Source organism: Miscanthus floridulus, unplaced genomic scaffold (genome assembly GCF_019320115.1).
Source record: "Miscanthus floridulus cultivar M001 unplaced genomic scaffold, ASM1932011v1 fs_663_3_4, whole genome shotgun sequence".
Lineage (NCBI taxonomy): Eukaryota > Viridiplantae > Streptophyta > Magnoliopsida > Poales > Poaceae > Miscanthus > Miscanthus floridulus.
In genome coordinates this window covers 7,353-20,070 of record NW_027097080.1, presented here as the reverse complement: position 1 = coordinate 20,070, position 12,718 = coordinate 7,353, and the positions used below count along the sequence as shown (strand labels likewise).

Here is a 12,718-nt window from a genome sequence, read left to right as displayed (position 1 = left end):
GGAGAGTTTTGACTAAGCTCACAAGGTTGCTATGTCAATGCAAATGGCCAAGAGTGTGAGCTTGAGCCAGCCATGGGTCTTAAATAGAAGCCCCCACGAAATAGAGCTGTTGGCTCCTCAGTCCACTGAAAAATGGGGAGACCGGACGCGCAGGTCAGATCACCGGACGCTCGACCCAGCGTCCGGTCGCGCGATGCATGCCATGTGGCCCCTGCTTCAATCGTTGATCACCCGATCTTAACGGTCATCAGTACATTTAAGTTGTGACCGGACGCGTTGCTTGAAAGTGACCGGACATAGGACCTCAGCGTCCGGTCGTTTCCAGTAAGGTTCCATTCACGAAAAATCACTACCGGATGCGGACGCATTGCTTGAAAGTGACCGGACATAGGACCTCAGCGTCCGGTCGTTTCCAGTAAGGTTCCATTCACGAAAAATCACTACCGGATGCAAACAAATGCAATAGCTTGCACTTGAAAGTCCACACCATTATAGCACAGATGACAACCATGGTGCTTGTATATAGTGCATGAGCGCAGGCAGGCATCCACAATACACTAGATTTTCTCAAAAAGTTTTTAATATAACCACTACCCTGAAACAGGGTACCAATCAGCACTCAACACTTCTCTAGCATATACACTCAGGGGGTCCATAAGACTGATAAACCATGATTAACAAGCATAGTTACTGCAGTTCAGACATGACATGACAGGCTACTCTGCCCTACGCTGTTTCTAAAGGCGACCTCAGCGTTTGGCTTCATGAGCCATGGAAGAGAAGCTTCTCTCATGGTGCAGGCACACCCACGCCAGCTTCCTGACGTTTGTTCCCTCAGTTTCCTCCCGAGCGCATAGGCAAGAGGCGGGGGCACAGCATTGCCAATCTGCCGGTTGCTTGTTCTGGATGTTGCCCCGCAAACTCGTAGCTGTTCAGGAAAGCCTGCACGGCAAAGATTGGATCATATTAGACAGGTAATCCTGAGTGCCGTTATCATTTCTTTGTGGAAGGAAATGGATGTAGAGCAGCTTACCTGAGACCGAGCGCATTCCCGGACCGTGATGATCCTGTCCTGGTCAGGGTGGAAGCACATGCCGACCTTGCCCATTGGCTGGGGGTCTGTGACAGATGTGGGGAAGTTGCCTTCCCAGTCCAGCCTCCCGTACAGCCCTTTCCACTGATTGTGCCTCTTGGCTGTGTTGGGCAGGCACCAAGGTATCAGGTCAGCCATCTGCCCATTTGACAGCTTCACCTGTAAGCATAGCATGGGTCAGTGCTCCATGGACAGAATGAAAATAACAACTGATTTCAGGAACATTACCTTCTCGTCTGGTAGGTCATGCCAGTCACAACCTGGTCGTTTCGGAATGTGTTGGCACCTTATGAGGTTCAGCTCATTCATCTCCTTGGATATGTGATCATTCAGTACCATCATATTCCCTCTTATCTTCTTCTGGAACCAAGACACAGGCTCACCTCCATACTGCACAAGATAACCAGTAGCTCATTAGCATGCTCATAGAGAAAAATGAAAATAGATGGTTCAGAGCAGCAGTTACCTCAAGTGTGAGTTTGCTGGCACCATTTTCCACTTTAGGCAGATCCCCAATTGTATCTCTAACAGTAATAGCTCGGAAAGGCGCTCCACCAGCAGTGCTTCTGGCAGCTGCATAGTATTGGCCATCAGGCAGTGTTATCTTCAGCTCAGGGCTAGCAAACACATGCATCGGCTCTGGCCAATCAGGAAGCATCTCTCCAGGTGCAGCAGCCCAAATAAATGCCCTTTTCCTGGACTGAGCAACACCAAAAGCCCCTGCTTCTAGAATTCCAAACCGGACCTAACCAAATGGCAAACAATTTCTGAGTATACAGATTTAAACCACTACAAAAAAAAAGTGTAAGCTACAGGTCTTAGCAGATAATGAATGAACAGAAGAAATACCTGGTATCCCATCTCCAGAAGAGATGCAACTGCTAAACGGAAGGTCTGCCCTTTGTTGAAGGAAACAAAGTTCCTAACATTTTCTAAAAGAAAGAATCTGGGACGGAAATACTCTGCGAATGAGAGGAATGCTAGAATCATCTCACACTGAACTTTACTCCATGGGCTTTGGTTGAATCTATTCATCCCAGAGAATCCCTGATAAGAAAAGAATAAACAATTCAAGCATTTGATTTAAGAAACTGAACAGGTGACTGATGATTTTCTGGTCCTATATGTAGAACTGTAGATAATAACAAACCTGACACGGAGGACCACCATTTATGAATTCTACTTCACCAGGGACTGGAAGGTTATTAATGTTCACTTCAGGAAGTTTTGCTGCTTGTTCAGCAGCTTCAGAAGTTGAAATGCAATCATCAGCATCCCCACATTTATCCATAATTGCCCTGCATTACCAAAAATATTGGTTCTGTTCTGCAACAAAAGCATAATAATGGCATCAAACAATTTGCACTTACTTTAGAATCACATTGCAGTTATCTACAAAGACCACAGCCTCTGGATGATTTTTGCTAAATGCTTCACCAGCAGGCTCTTCATATTCAATTGCCCATTTTGTAAAAGATACACCTACAGCATTGAACAATGAGGAAAATATTTTCTGATGGTCATCATGTTCATGGTAAACAGCATTAGTGTTAACAACTACATACCAGCTTGCTGCAGCCCTTCTGATAAACCTCCACAGCCAGCAAAAATGTCAAGAGTAGCTAGACGGTTCTCTTTTGGCACATCCAACCATTTACCTGAATCTATTTGATCAGTCTCACAGATCTGCTTTCCTTTGTTCTTTTTCGAAGCAGTTGTTACCTTTTGCACCATAGACATAAACCTAACATTTGGAGGCAACTGCTCCAGACACAGAACACACATTCAGGGAACTATCAAAACTATCACTAATGAATCAGAACAGCAACTTCAGTACAGTACAGCTAACCTGCTTGAGAGCTCCACTGGCACGGTCATATATAAGTTCACAGAAAAATACATGCTCAAACATCACTGGAAGGTCTGAACTTGCAAGATCATTCTTCTTTCTAACCTCACATTTTCCCTCTATCATATCCACAGGCACATCAGTTACATCTTCACTATAGTAGACCTGAATCGAAGAAACAAAAGTTAACAAGAAAAAATACAAGAATGACCATTCTCAGGACTCTAGGATTTGCTCACACATGTTTGAGAAAATAAAGTAACAATGACATTATGGATAAGATAAATCAAACATATAAGATAGAAAAAGAAGACCTCTCTGATGTCAGATGCATAGGCTTTGGCTGAAGAAATGTCATCTGGTCTGTAAAATCTTCTAGCACTGATATTTGCTGATGCTGGATTGAGTTTTTAGATCCAGCTCCTTCAGGGATGGCCAATATTTGACAAACTGCATAGGGCTTTAGGCCCACATTGCGTCCAGCCTTGAAGGTTGCACGATCCTCATCTTCAGAGAAAAAATCAGGCCTTATGTATAAAAAGTCATTGACATTATATGTAACCTTTCTGTAGACAAAGCTGGTCTTCGAGAGTACTTTCAATTCATCAGAATCTGGCTCTATCTGATCACAAGAGCTACATACACCACTACCAAGACCCATTTTATCACGGGGGAGGGCAAAGAAGGCACCCTTCTCAGGCCAGTATAAGCTTTTGCAGAAATATACCATGGGCAGGCCCTTTTTCTTTCTCTCTTCTGCTTTGGCCTGCTCAACTTTATCAGCTTCAGCATTCTCTTTTCTATACTTGTGACCCCAAGGTCTCGATTGGATATCAACAGCTACCAGTTCCTTGATGTCATCTAATTTGAATTCTAAACAATCATTAGTTAAGAAAACCTCCCTCTCATTTGCAGCATTGTCAAGAATTGTATGTGAACCTTTTTGCAGAATCCTCCCATGAACCATTTTTGCACCACCACTTTTCTGAAACATGTACTCAACAAAACACATGACTGTGTCTCCTGAATCATCTTCTAGCGCCACTGTTCCACCAACAGGTATTCTGAGTTCTCTAACATAAGCACATTTGTATAGAGTTTCTCCAGACGATGTTTTCCCAGATGTTTCACCTTCCCATCTTATTTCCTTACAAGTTTGTGATAGCAACTTCCGGGACCGTGTTGATGGTGGAGTCTTTGAGATCTTCTCCTCTTCAATCTGCCCTTCATCTTCAGCATCCTCGTCTTCATTTTCTTCTTGTTCATCATCAATTTCTTTTGTTTCATTTCCATCTCCTCCTTGGAATCTTCAGGGAAATGATGTGCATAGTAATTCACTCCAGATTCTGTTGATCAACCTGGTTGTTGTTGCACGCATCACTTTTCTCCTTGATGCCAGACCCATTGCTGCACTTGGATTCAGATTCTCTCCCCTCATTACTTGAGTTTTTTTCTTCATAACTAGCTTTGTATGCCTCCTCTGTTCCATCTTCAATAAAAGACCACTGACAAATGCACTCCGACGGATAGTCTCATCTGGAAAATCTGCAAACTGCTGCAGTATTATCTGTCCATGCACCACAATATACCTCTCAACAAGTGCGATGTTAGAAGATATAAATGCAGGGTTCCCTTTGTCAAATTCAGCTACTTTTTTTATGACATCAGCAAAAGAAAGCTTTGAGGCACGACTCTGCTCTTTTAACAGGGTGATGATGCTAACAGCAAGCCTTGCTGTTTTCAGTACAGGCTCACACCATGGAGCATATTGTTTTGTTGGTTGGCGTAGCTTGTACCTGCAATCACACTCTAAATGTAAGTTGTAATGGAGTAAAGTGAAAAGAACTAAAAGTGATGTTCAAATGGTATAAGAGGATTCAGTGCTACAACTGCTAACAGAGTTAATGACTGCATAATGAAGCAGTGTGCTGAAAGAAAGTAGCTGAGGGTACTTACCAGGCCACATCAGTCCGAATGGTTATACAAATCATTGATCCACCAAACTCTATAAGCCATTCTTTGATTGGGCTCAAATAAATAGGGACTCCTGCATCCTGTTGGTCAGCTTTGCTGGAGGAAGACGACGATTTCGCAGACTCAGCTGTAGAACAGCAACTGCCATCATCATCTCTCATGAATCCAGATCCAAAGACAACCACATCATTTTCTGCTCCTGATTTCATAGGGATCAATTCCAAAGACATAAGCCTGGAATCTGCATTGTACAGAGTCCAGTTATTGAGTATCCTCACTGGCACATCATCAGAAAACATGCTGTCATCGCTATCAAATATGTATTCATCCATTTCTTGGCTAAATGGCTTATAGTATGCAGGAAGGGGATAGTCATTGGCAATCTCAGCTTCACTTATTTTTATGTAGACATTTTTCTGGGATGGTGTTCCACGCCTACCCCTCTGTTTCTTCATCATTTTCCATTCTTCTTCTTGTTGAAGTAATCTAGCTAATTTTGCATCATCATCTCATCTTCTGCTGTCTCTTCACACTCTTTGTCCTTAATTTTCAGACTCGTGTTTGAGATGTTAGAGGGCAGCTTGGTCAGTTCCACCCTAGATCTGCACTGGTCTCTTAGAGAAAGAAGAACTGGCAGGGTAGCAAACTTCTCATCATCATTGCTTGATGTCTCATCCAAACCAACAAGTTGATTGTATACAAATTCTCCAATGGAGATCACCAAATCTTTGCTCATAGTTCCACTATATCCTTTCATGGCATTAATTGACCGAACAACACTAGCAAGCAATTCATCCAGACCCTGGTTAGGATTCCCACCAACTGATTTTGCAAGCTTTTTGAAAACTTCAACACAGCACCTGAGCCTTCTCATAGAAGTGGTCAAAATAAGATTTGTAATTGGTTGCTGGTTTCACACATTCATAATCAGCAACATCAGTTGACACCCAGACTACAGGAGTACCTTCATCATAACCAGAAATATTCCAGTCCTCAATTCGCCCAAATCCTTCACAGCGTACTCCTCTTTCACGCTCTTTTTCTAGATCATCATCCATGGGCATGATAAGAGCTGTTATGAAGAAGTCATCAATTTCTGACATTTCAAAGGGTTGTGGGTTCCCTTCTGCATCATGCAAGATGAAATCAATCAACTTCCGGCAAGGTGGTGGATCTTCTGGTCCAAGTTTTGTCAGATTGCACAGCATCTATTTCTTCTTCCTCCATCCGATTCTTCTTGACCATGACAACAGATTTTTTTTCAGATAAGCGTATGGATTTCTCTTTGAAATCAGAACAGGCTGCTGCTCTCCTTGGTCTCTTGCGGGTAACATGTCCATCACCTTTTTCGACCTCATGATGCACCTCTTCTGTTGCATCCTGAGATCCATTCTCCAGTTTGCTGTTTTCTGTGGATTCCTCTTCCTTCTTCTGTGGCTTTGCTCTGCATCTTCTTGTTCCTGAAAAATAATTGGTCAGCATATCAATCAGCTATATGGGGGATAAAAGTTAAAATAACAGTACTGAACAGTGAACACGAAGAAAAGAAAACACTCAGGCCAGAGATGCAGACAAAACACAAATTCAACAAAAAAAGGGAAGGTTTGGGTGACTGACTAGATTTCAGGAACAGAATAAATATTGACCAAAGATCAAACCGTTATTAATGCTTGCTATCAGTAACTAGAAAAATATAGGCCTGTGAAGTGCAGCAACAAAGACAATATTTAAGCCAAAAGATCATTTATAAACGCCTTTATTTCTTCCAAAATATAATTAGTGGTAAAAAATGGAGCTGTAGCCTGTAAATAGTGCTTCCTTTACTAAATATAAAACTACATGAGCCACAACATTACATCAGGAGACCATGTTCTAAAAGGTAGACAGTTAATATTCAGCCTAATCCCAAAAATAGAAAGAAAAAACAATATAAGCCACTGGAATACCATAGAGCATATGTAATTAATCTACCAATCTACCCTTGGAGAAAAGAAATAGGTTCCCAACCATGGCTTGAATCTTACTGAACGCTCAACACACCTCTGTTATCATAGTTGCAATATCAACCCCAATAGTTCATGTGAAATTTGTAAAGGAAAATGGCATTATCAATTCATACACTTTGCCTATAAAGGAAGATTCTGCCTCAAATAACACTACCGTTATGGGTGGATAAACAGGCACACAAATGCCAAGTACTTTAGCAGCAAGTTGTCACCAGTGTCACATGGGACACAGGTGCTAGTGGAAAAAGTTTCTATGCGACGGTGTCGCATAGAAACTCCGTGCGACACCACCTAATTGTGTGACCTGCACGTGGGGACGGAAGCTATCTGCTCAGCTCGATCACTGCATAATTGCCTGCAGGTGGGACCTGCGTCGAATAAGCAGATGATGTCGCACGGAGGTTCTATGCGACACCGTCGCATGGAATTTCCCCCGGTGCTAGTGCAGGTATTGGCATCCGAGATGGGTCTGAGCGTCCAAATTGACTTTTTCTGTGTTTGTTGGTGGTGGTGGTGGTGTGGGGGGTGGGGCGGGCACAGCAAATACCACTTGGAAACCAACAAGGTTTCTGACTCAGCCAAAATAAATGGTACACAGATGTCTGGGTAACACTGGTTGTCACAACTCAGGAAAGATATTTGGGTCAGACTGTAGGAGACTGGGATGACTCTATCTCCAACTAACTTGATCAAGGAGAGAGACGTCCCATTGACTTAGTCTTAAGCTAGGGACCAACCGAACCCCGGAAAGCAGGCAAGAACCTCATGTACACTTGCTTCATTGGCGGCCACAGAATCATCTACACCGTTATCAACCAGGGAGGTGGGTGCACCACCATGGCTCGAACCCGGGAGGGGAGCGCCACGCCTGGGTGCTCTAACATGAAAACTACATTGTGGGAAGAAGCATCGACTCCACATAGTTATCTTTTAACTAGCATGGAATTGGCATTGATCCGATGGGGTTTCTTTATATGAATTTTGATGAGTATATGACAAATGACAGGTCCACAGCATGGTTTGAGAACAGGACAGAGGAGGCATGGTTCAATAAGGTTGTGCCATGCATCACCCAGTCTGATAGGGAAGAAGATGCTCGTAGAGCTTGTTTTTAAGTGTCTGTGTGTGGAGATAAAAAATGCACAAGTACATGCTTTTGTTTTAAGAAATTTGGTTGGATTTAGGGAAGATTTGAGAAAGCAATGATGAACGGAAAGGAAGGAAAATGGGATGAAGAATATAGAAACCATTGGGAAGAAGAAATGCCATGGTTCCAGGTGGAGATCAGTAAGTGCCTGACTCAAAGTTTAATGCCATCAATGATGCCAAAGATCCATAAACACAGCAGGGGATTGAACTCAAGTGCAAAAGGAAAGTGTATGTGCTGCTAGGCTGCATGGTTAAAGACATAGCAATCGAGGGAGCTTATAATTTTATCAACAACAACAACATAGCCTTTCAGTCCCAAGCAAGTTGGGGTAGGCTAGAGTTGAAACCCACCAAGATCCCCAAGTCACGGTTCAGGCACTTCAATAGCTGCTTTCCAAGTACTCCTATTCAAACATAGATCTCTAGGTATATCACAAGCTTTCAAATCTCTTTTTATTGCCTCCCCCCATGTTAATTTCGGTCTTCCTCTACCTCTCCTCATATTATTAGCTTGGCTTAGGACTCCACAATGCACGGGTGCCTCTGGAGATCTCCTTTGGACATGGCCAAACCACCTCAACCGATGTTGGACAAGCTTTTTCTTCAATTGGTGCCTCTGGAGCTTATAATTTTATACTAATATAAAATACGAATAAGAAAACAGTTCTAACAGACAGACATTGTAAACTAGGTAAAAAAACAACTTTGATGGTATTAAAAAGTAATGTAGTGTTCTACTGGTATATAACTTAATTATTTTTCATAACACAAAATAAAATTTTCCACGCTAAAAATATATTGTATCATATAAATAGGAAGCGTCTTGACCAAAAAAAAGTGAGCAATGCTCAGAGTAAAACAAAGAAACATTTATATTGCCATCATACTACATTCAGTTTATAAACATTAGATAGACCTATAATGCTAGAATCTAAATAGAACATAATTCAAATAATTTTGGAACTCCAAATAAAAAAATGAAAGCTTTGGTAATATCAAAGTTTGATTCTAGTGAGAAAAATTTGTTAAATTGGAGCTAAATCTCTTTTCAGAGTTAAATTACTCAGTAATTGAAGTTGAATAGTCTAATTTCCACCAATGTATAGAATTCCTGTAAAAATAAAATTGTATTTGATTAATCTAAATGATTTTTATAGGTGAGTAGTATGATACTTTAATATGGATGGACACATATTGAGTATTTATTAATAAATAAAACACTATGTATGGTGTAGCGACTGTTACTTCCTCTATCCACTTGATGTTTTGAAATACGATTATTTCCACATTAGAGGTTGTAGGTGCAGTGGCAGGATTTGGCATAAAAACTAACGCTTGGATCTCAAAAATCTGTGACCCATATTTTATACCATTGCAACAGTTTTTTCCCTTCCATAATAGACACCACATAGTATATGCTATATTGTTGTCAATTCTTTCTTGCCATACAAGACATATGTCAAGGGCCTATTGGGCGCTTCTCCAAGTACGCGCACTTCATCGCCCTCAGCCACCCCTACACCGCCGCTTCGGTCGCCCGCGCCTTCTTCGAGGGGATTGTCCGGCTTCACGGCTTCCCCAACTCCATCGTCAGCGACCGTGATCCTGTCTTCACCAGCCACTTGTGGAGGGATTTATTTAAGCTTGCAGGTGTGGAGCTGCGACTCAGCACGGCCTTCCACCCCCAGACTGACGGCCAGTCTGAGGTCGTCAACAAGGTGATCACCATGTACTTGCGTTGCGCGACTGGCGATCGCCCACGCTCGTGGGTGGAGTACTGCTACAACACTTCGTTCCACGCGGCGCTTCAGGCGACTCCTTTCGAGGTGGTCTACGGCCGGCCCCCGCCTCCCATTCTGCCACACCAGGAGGGAGCTGCTGAGACGGAGGGCGCCGGGATCGCGACGCCTTCCTGGTCGAGGTCCGGGAGCGCCTCCTTCAGGCGCAGCAGCACGCCAAGGACCGCTACGACGAGCACCACCGGGACGTGGACTTCAACGTCGGCGACTGGGTGCTACTCCGACTACTTCACCGCCCCACCCACTCGCTCGCGACGCCGGCCAAGGGCAAACTCCGACCGCGCTACGCCGGCCCGTTCCGAGTTCTGGAACGCATTGGGCAGGTCGCCTACCGCCTGCAACTTCCCGAGGGCGCACGTCTCCATGATGTTTTCCACGTCGGGCTGCTCAAGCAATGGTGTGGCGATCCTCCTGCTACACCGGCGGCGGTGCCGCCCGTCCTGGATGGGCGCCTGTTGCCCGCTCCTGAGACGGTTATCCGTGCTCAGCTGCGCCGCGGCAACTGGAAGTTGCTGGTCAAGTGGCAGGGTCTTTCCGAGGAGGATGCGACGTGGGAGCCCCTCAACGATTTCAAGGCCCTCTACCCCCATGTCCAGCTCGAGGACGAGCTGTTTGTCGAAGCGGGGAGAGATGTTATGACCGGTTTGCAATATCCAGGCGCAGGCCCATTAGTGCCTAAAGTAGCCCATTAGCATATTTTTATTATTCCCTCAATATTTCCCTAGAGTATAAATATTTGTAATCAGGCACAATTATGATTAAGCAAGAGTAATCAATTTACTCGGCTTCCCTTGGGAGCCGGGAATTGCCCTAGCCGCCGCCCCTGTTCCTCTTCAGCTCGCACGCGACCACGGCGCCCCGCCGCCGTGCCGCAGCCTTCAAGCTTCGCCCAGCCATCGCTCACTCATACAACCTTCGATCCACCAGAGGCAAGGCTCACGTACGTATCAACATAGCATAAAAGATTAGTTTTGAGAAAGATTTCTTAGAGAAGTTCCATACGCCCTAAAAAAGTGGTTTACCTTGTGGTTGTTGCAAGAAACATACATGTATTTGCATCACAATATTCTACAGATGCAATGATAAACTTCCACTTAAGTGTTACATTGGTTCATTCACCAGTGTATTATCTAGTTAATGATTAAGTCAAATGGCCATGCTAGTGACCACATGAGTTTTCTACAAAGTGGCTAGTACTTGTTGCTCCATCACTAATGATGGCCAGCCTCACCATTGCCACCATCACAATCACACTTTGAAGCTTGGCATTGCCTCCTGCTGCACCTAGAATGGCCATAACTGCTAGATCTAATCGATTAAGACAAGGTAAGCAGCGTAGAGAAATTCATATGAGACGACCACATCACCAACCTGTGCCATTTCCACTGCCACGACTATGCACAAGCAAAAGATAAAGAAAGTCAACAAAGCACTTTCTATATCAAGCTAATAACACAACATGTGCAAAACCACTAGATTGTAATGATTTTACAAACTTTGGCGCAAAAGGTATAACATATACTTGATTTTGCAATGAAAGGCAGATTTTTGAACTTTTATGGAAGTAGAGGTGTAATCAACTGGGAATAAAATAGTACACATTACAACTGTATTCCTCAAAATATTGAGAGAACTAAAGCTACCAAAACTTGAAGTAATCCAAAAACAAATAAACTAGGTAATTAAGAACAAGACCTGTGGTAAAAGGAGATCTCGGAGTTTTCACCATGTCCCCCTGTAAATTTAATGTTAGTCAGCCATGTCAAGAATTATCAAATAAATGCAGGGAATCCACCTGCAGCTCAGATAATAAGAAATATGTGAAATGACGAAATAAGCAATACAAATTATGAAAAGCAAAAAGATAAGGGGGCATACTTCTATGCTACTCACTCAAAAATATAGTCAAATGGTTCAACCAGGCATAGTCTAAGTTGAAGTTCTATTTTCAGCATATCATCAAAAAAGTGTCCATTTGTGTTTAGAGTAGCATGCAACAGATATCTGATGCAATGCAAGCTGCAAACAAGCAGCATATTGTACAAATAAAAGTCTATAAAAAGTTTAAGCTACAAGGTCACAGCAATAAATAGCAGAATATTTCCTTTTGTAAAACCAAGCTACACTAGGTTGCTATAACATATGTTCTGAATAGAACTAAGTACACCTACTGCTTCAGGTGGAACTATATCAGGTCATAGAACAGATTGTTGTCAAGTCATTATCAACACGTAAAGCAGAGGTATGCAGTCAACATTAACAGAAAAACTTGCACAAGAAACAGATACATGAGTCATCCTCAACTTCTCTGCACTCTAAATCGTGTAGAAGCACAAGAATAATTACTTCCTAACAGCCATTATCTATAAAAACAGAAGAATAGAGAGCAACATTATAATATTAACCACATAAATGATAGGTTTAGTGCCAAGATAGAAATCATACAATCATGGAAGTAGCATATAATTAATTTGGCCCCATTTGGTAGATTTCACGCCCAAGGCAAATGTGTTATGTGGCCAGTTGGGATGGAGATGGGAGGGCGTGCTACAGTACCGTGGAGCTACAGTGTCCGCGGGTACTGTTCACAGCGGCGGCGGCTAGGGCTGCAAGGGCGCTGGGGAGGACGGCCGGCGAGAGAGAAGGGATTTTCTTCTAATCTCTTGCTTGATTAGATTGATACATCTCCTCTCATTATATGGAGAGGTCTGACTTGGTCCCTAAGCAAGCGACTAATTAACCCTAATGGGCTAGGGCCCAATAGGCCCTTGACTCCTCTAACACTACACCCCACCTGGACATGCAGCTCGTCCTCGAGTTGCAATCTAACGATGACACTAACGATGCC

At 43.2% G+C, this 12,718-nt stretch overlaps 1 pseudogene; it reads right to left on the bottom strand.

The window, feature by feature from the left end:
• Positions 1-553: 553 nt before the first annotated feature.
• On the bottom strand, positions 554-12,336 carry LOC136532590 (DNA (cytosine-5)-methyltransferase 1B-like; annotated as a pseudogene).
• Between the last annotated feature and the right edge of the window lie 382 nt (positions 12,337-12,718).